Raw genomic sequence first — 7,288 nt, 5'->3', positions numbered from 1 at the left:
GGGCAAGGAGCTTGGGTGGCGCCGGCAGAGCAAGGAGCTTGGGCGGAGCCGGCAGGGCACTCATCAAGGGTGGAGCCGGCATTAGGGCAAGGAGCTTGGGTGGTGCCGGCAGATCAAGGAGCTTGGGCGGAGCCGGCATCAGGGCAAGGGGCTTGGGCGGTGCCGGCAGGGCAGGAAGCAAGTACAGATCTGGGACAGCCTCCAAGCCTTGAAGGATGGATGAAGCCTTCCTCTTCCTCCTCCTCCGACGAGAGAGAGGCGGTGGCATTACAGCATTACAGAGTGAACTAATCAAAGGACGGCAGAAACTAGGTCAAGTGAAACATGAGGGAAGAGGCGGTGGCATTATAGCATTACAGAATGAACTAATCAAAGGACGGCAGAAACTAGGTCAAGTGAAACATGAGGGAAGAAAACAAACTAAAAGTCCAATCAATCAATCAATCAATCAATCTGATGAAACAGGTTATTATCAAATTCATATGATAATATTGTCATATTACAGACATATTTACTACATTGACTATTATTGTGAAGCTATTCATAGTAACATCTGTGATTTTAGAGAAGATGTCTTGTTTTTATAAATAAAACAGTAAATGTCAGCTTGTAAAAGTGAATACATTCTATCAACACAACATTCTACAGTATTTTACGTAAAAAAATATTCTGCGAATTACAGTGACTTAAAAGTTAAAGGAAATGCTAACTGAAATTTTAAGGGGAAAATGCAAACATCTCATGTAAAGGTATAACCTGTTGAGCAGGTTTTGTTCAAACCAAAGTTTTCCGGTTGTATAAGTTAATGATTTGGTTTGGATGTGTGTGTGAGTATGCACAGGTGCATCTATTAAACCTCAGTACAGATGTGAAAACACTTTCTGATGATATTGGTTCTGTCACCTATTAAGAGAGAGGCTAATTGGCCATTGCTGTGGACAGCAGGGGGGATTTGATGGGCTATTTGACTGAGTGATGTCGAATGTTATGAGGGCTTTAACTGGTGTGAAATGAACACCATTTAAATGAAACAGGTTTAAAAGAGTGCAGTACAAGATAACCTTTCATCTACACAAGACAACCATGATTGGCATGTGGCAGTAACTACAACTCTAACCTTCTGCATTGTTCCCAAATTTGTGTTATTTGTACAAAACACACTTGCAACTTGGATGGAAACATCTAGGGATGGAAGCTTAGACTACCATCACTGATGGTAATAACACATGTAAACAAACTTTGTAGAAAGTTATTTTGTTTAGGTCTGTACTTTTGCATTGGTGAATGGTGAGGGTGGCAAAAAAAGTTTTTACTAAAAGTTTGCAAACATGTTTAATCTCGATCAAAGTCATAATTTTGATATTTTTGGCAGTTTTGTTGTCGTGGTAATGGTTGGCTTTCTGATAGCTGCAGGCATGGGTCATACTCATTTTATACTCATTTATTTTCAAACCACAGAAATGAAAAATTGTACTTCATGCAGTGAGGAAAGAGAAAAACCAGGCACCTAAAATTTACAAGCTTTAACCAAATAGTGGCACCCTATTTATGTCAGCGGGTTACTGGAAGCAATGCCAGAATAAGGTAAAGTGATCAATGTGTGTTCGTTTGGACTTCATGTGTGTAAATAAGGGGTTGGAGCCTGAACCTGTGGTCAGAAAGCATGCTGTTTTACTATCGTGCAGAGAATAATAGCTCAGTGCCTTTGATTTAGTTTGAGACATGTGATTAACTTAGTTTGACAGCTACTTTATATTGAAACATGGAGGTGTACAATTAGTGACTGTATTTCAGTGGCTGCCCAGTTTTATATAAAAAAAATAAATAAAAAAAAGACCACTGAGAAGGGTTGCTACTATGGGATATGAAAATGCATCAATGCATCACATTTTTTGGTAATACTTTACAGTAAGGTCTCATCTGATAACATTAGTAAACACATTAGCTACTGTAACAAATAAGGTAAAGTGATCAATGTGTGTTCGTTTGGACTTCATGTGTGTAATTAAGGGGTTGGAGCCTGAACCTGTGGTCAGAAAGCATGCTGTTTTACTATTGTGCAGAGAATAATAGCTCAGTGCCTTTGATTTAGTTTGAGACATGTGATTAACTTAGTTTGACAGCATATATATATATATATATATATATATATATAAAATATAAAAAGAGTTTATTAATCTTAATATTTATATATTATATTATATTATTTATATTAGTCTTAATAAAAATACAATTGTTTATTCATGTTAGTTTACAGTGTATTAAGTAACTTTCACAGCTTTTCATTTCATAAAATGTATTAGTGAATTCTGAAATTAGCTAAGCTTTATAAATGCTGTAGAACTAGTTTCAGTGTCATTTTTATGTTTATATTTTAATTTTTTCAGTAATTTTAAGTTTTAGTAATTTTGTTATGTCCTTTTATCATTTTTATTCGTTTTTATATTTTTTATATATAGCTTTAATTAATTTTTATTCCCTTTTTATTTTTAGCCATATTAGCACTTCAACAAACAAACAAACAAACAAACAATAAATAAATAAATAAAAATAAAAATAAATAAATACATACATAAATTACATAAATAAATCAACTGTCTTGGCAACTGACTAAATAAGTTTAGGTTTTTCATTTTTATATTATTTTATTTTAGCTTTATTTCAATTACTGAAAACAATTTTTGGTAACACTTTAAAATAAGGTCCCATTTGTTAATGTAATGCATTGACTAACAATGAGCAATACATTTATTACATTATTTATTAATCTTTGTTAATGTTAGGTAATAAAAATACAACTGGTCATTGTTAGTTCATATTAGCTCAGGTCCATTATATAATATTAACAGATACAACTTTTGATTTTAATAATGCATCAGTAAATACTGAAATTAACATTAGCTAAGATTAATAACTGCTTTAGAAGTATTTTTCATTGTTAGTTAATTTTAACAAATGTCATTAACTAATGTTAACAAATGAAGCCTTATTGTAAAGTGTTACACTTTTTTTATTTTTTTTATTTTTTGGTAACACTTTATTTCGATAGTCCACTTTAGACATTCTATTAACAGTAAGTAACTTTGCAACTACATGTCAACTAGCAGTTAGTAGAGTATTAGTAGACTGTTACACTCTTAAAAATAAAGGTGCTTCACGATGCTATAGAAGAACCTTTTTGTCGGAATGGTTCCATAAAGAACCTTTAACATATTAAGAACCTTTCTGTTTCACAAAAGGTTCTTTGTGGCGAAAGAAGGTTCTTCAGATTACAAAAAGGTAAGAAAGAGATGGTTCTTTAAAGAACCTTTGACTGAATGGTTCTTTGTGGAACCAAAAATGGTTCTTCTATGGCATCGCTTGAAGAACCTTTTGAAGCACCTTTATTTTTAAGAGTGTAGTTAGTAGAATGTCTAAAGTGGACTATCGAAATAAAGTGTAACCTATTTTTTTTATTAATTTTACTTTTAATTAACAGTGCTGGTTAGTTTGTGTAAAGTAATAAAGTCTTATTGTTAAGAGTGACCAATGTTCTTTACCTGTAAGGAAATGTACCAAAAACCAGAGCATTGCACTGTTGGAGCAGTGGTGCAGCAGCAGTCCTGTTGAAACACCAGCACAGCAGCACCTCATGCTGGGGACCAGCGTCCAAAACACAACATGTGACTCAACAAAACACATGCTCTTTACACAAGGAGCACATAAACGACAATAAATCAAACCTAAAGGAGAGGGATTATTTATGCTTTCTATTATGTGTGCCTTTTCATGCATGATCCCACTCTCTCTCTCTGGGCCGCTTTTGCTGCTGTATCTTTAAGACCCTCCTCTCATCTGAACTGAGCAGCAGTACTTAGTCATGGACTCACGAGCCAAGCTGCTGAACACTGAATAGAAGCTGCGTAAAGCTGTGTAAATCCTAGGATTTCAGTGGAGTGCATTTTGCAGCTAGCTTCAAAAAAAGCTGTTTTTGGACTGGGGAGGATGTTTTGAAATCATGCAGTTACAGTATGTTTTTATATGACATATACTGTACATTGAACCCTTTATGTCAGAATATCAAGTAGATTTTGGCTTCTCTTGATATGACCTCTTTAATAACACAACGATTTGAGCAGGTGCTTGATTCATTTGGTTTTATCACATGCTTTTGCGATGGAAAAGAGCAGCGTGAACATTCTGCTAAACATCTTCCTGCAGTATGTGTTCCACAGAAATAAGAAAACCATACAGGTTTAGCACAGCATCAGGATGAGTAAATGATGACAGGATTTTGGGGTGAACCATATTTCCTGTGGTGGTCTATAATTGTGTTTTAGTGGATTTGATTGCCAGCCCATATTGGTGGAGTTCAGGCTTATTTCTGCCAAACACAGCTGCTGCTTTATGCATTCACCGTTTTTATGCTTTCACAATCTTTACTCTGACTTCCTGTCTCTGCTGCCCTGGCATTCCAGGAAGAGCTCATGCCTGTATGCGAGCCATGTGAGCTCCCTCTGAAACCCTTCCATTTAGAGGAAATTGAGGCAAACCCAGCTCTGACCCGACTGTTTTTATAAATTTCATGAGCCTGTTCATTGCATGAAATTCTCTTCCAATCGTCTCTTTTCTATTTCACACCAATACAGACATAACAGCCTACTAGCTAAACTCCACCCACTCACCCACTCAGTTCACTGGGAGGAAAGATTTTCAGCAAATAACCTAAATATGGGTCACATAAAGCTTTCATATGACTTTAAGAAGACTTTTAATATCGTACACAAGTCATATGAACTACTTTTATGATACATTTATAAAGATTTTACATTCTGTTTGTTGAAAGCCTCAGTTTCCCATTCATTGTAACCAGTACAGAACGACCGGTACAATTCCTCAAATATTCACAGGTTTGGAACGAGATGAGGACGAGTAAATGAAGACAGAGTTTTTGGGTGGACTCTTCTTTTAAACTCACTAATTATTCTGGAACTGTCTACAGTTTTCAACACTGCCAAACCAGCTCTTCTCTAACCACTGCTGTGGATGATATTTAACTGCATATAACATGCTTTTTTAGGATCTTCTCAACCCTCTCAACATTCAAACCCGATATCTACCTTTCATCTCATAGCATATTGTTTTGGTGTTGGTTAAACAGTAGTTGTAACATTACTGTAAGCTTAATGTATGTGCAGTTGCCTAGCTTAGTAAGCACTGTGTTTTCTCAGTAATAATGAATGTGATTTAACAGAGAGTTGTGACAGCTAAGGCTCAGGACTTGTAACCAGATGGTTGCTGCTGGATACTTAACTCAAGACACTTCACTTCAGGAGGTTTTCCCTGCACAACAGTCAGGATCCAGAAGTAAAAACTCCATTCATTTTCTCCATTGGGAATGAACCTTTAAATACAGACCTGTTGTGAGCTCCTCTACTGCTTTGAGGTTTTATGTTAAACGGTTAATTTTGATTTTGTTGAAACTTCATGTCCAAGTCGTGGCTCTCAGAACATTCCAAGCTTACAAATAGTATTTACGAGTTCTGCGAGCATGTGAATGCTTTGGCATAATGCATAATTCTGTTGTCATCTCGGAATTACGGTAATTACGACCTGGCATGAACACAGCTTGTAGATTTTAAAATATTTTTTTTGCTTCAAATCAAAGTTTGTAATGTTGTGATTCACATTTTAGCTGGTTGGTTTACTTCATGGCTTATAATGCCTCTAAGACTTTTTTTTTTTTTAATCCCCAAGGGAAAAATCTTCCGCTTTAGTGTGGAAGCGTAAATGCAGATGTAATGTAAATTCTGCAGAGCTTATCCTCTGCTGGTTTGATGTGTGATCCTGCTTGAACAAACACATCACATATTAAAATAAATAACGGTCTGAGGATTTGACCTGCTTCCCTGACACCTCCGTACTGATGCATCATGGGAGTTGCAGTCTATGAGTCCTTGGGGAAATGTTGAAAGCCCAACGCTCTCTTCCTGATGGCTCTGTTTTTCCAATCTGCCCTCATAAATTTCCCTGATGCTTCTCTGAACAGCTTATGGCTTTTCAAGTAGACAGAAAGAAGATAAACAAGTCTCTTTTTTTTTGGAATAAAAAGATGACAAGGTGTTGACAGATGTATTTGTCATTGCCAGAACACAGAGACAATGCACTTTTCATAAAGACCAGAAAAGAAGAGAAATCAAAGGAAGACTTTAATCTGGAAGACTATCAGAGACCACTGTCAATATCAATGTGTTTAATTAAAGAATGTCTTTTAGTGGAATGGAATGGATTAACTGTACATGTACTGTATGTGTGCTTTTCTGGATAAGAAAATATGAAAGGAGAATCCCAGTGTCATGATGCCTGCTTGCTTTCAGTTACAATGTAAGTCTTGTTTTCTGAGGTACAGTAGATGGTTGTTGCTCTAAACGTTACTTGCAGGACACTGATTAAAGGCTAGCCATGTGACAATTATGAAATAAATGAAAAATCATATTAGCCCCATGCATGTAATAATGCCACATAATCTTATTTGTTTATTGGTCATAATTCAGTTTTATCCTAACTCACTGAACAGCCAGTGAGCAGCTGCTTTATTAGTTATGCTTTTAATGTGGAGCAAGATTTACAGAAATTACAGAAATTTACAGAACGACACGAATATGAATCTTCAGTCAGGGCATTCCCTAAAGTTCAGGGTTTCAAGACAAAACATTTTATGAGTGGGAGCCCTCTCCTTCAGTCCCAGGGTCTCATAGGGAGCCAAATAGGGTGCTACATAAGGCATGGGGGTGAGTAAATGATAGAACTTGCATTTTTGAACGAACTAATATTAGGTGCTCATGTTATTGATGATACTCTAGTAGACCTTCCTGATGACTTCATTCACTGAACATTTAACCCTGTAGGAGAATCACAGGCCTTGAACGTGTCATATCAAATTACATTATCTGTTATGGTTTTGTGGGCATCTTCATGGACACTGAAGTCTGGTTGAGGGGCCTGTGGTCGTTTAAGGTCATTATCATGGGCTGGAACAATGAATGAGCTTTTAAAGCACTCTAAATCAGTGCAGAGCTCCAGAGACCAGCTGAAAACATCTGTGATCGCAGAGCTTGAGGGAGTATGGGATTTCACAGTCTGAGCCGGATGCTTTGCTGTTTCTCAGGCACCTGAACATTGGGTTATAGATCTGCTTAAGGACTGTTATCGTGGAAAGGGGGTGAATGTGGGCAAATGGGACTGGTTGATGAAATTTACAACAGAGCTCTCAACTGAAGTTGTTAGTGAGTTGGTCATATATATATAT

This window comes from Sinocyclocheilus rhinocerous, unplaced genomic scaffold, assembly GCF_001515625.1.
Source record: "Sinocyclocheilus rhinocerous isolate Xijiao unplaced genomic scaffold, SAMN03320098_v1.1 scaffold2268, whole genome shotgun sequence".
Classification (NCBI taxonomy): Eukaryota; Metazoa; Chordata; class Actinopteri; order Cypriniformes; family Cyprinidae; genus Sinocyclocheilus; species Sinocyclocheilus rhinocerous.
The sequence above is the reverse complement of the archived record's forward strand: the minus strand, read 5'-3'. Positions refer to the sequence as shown.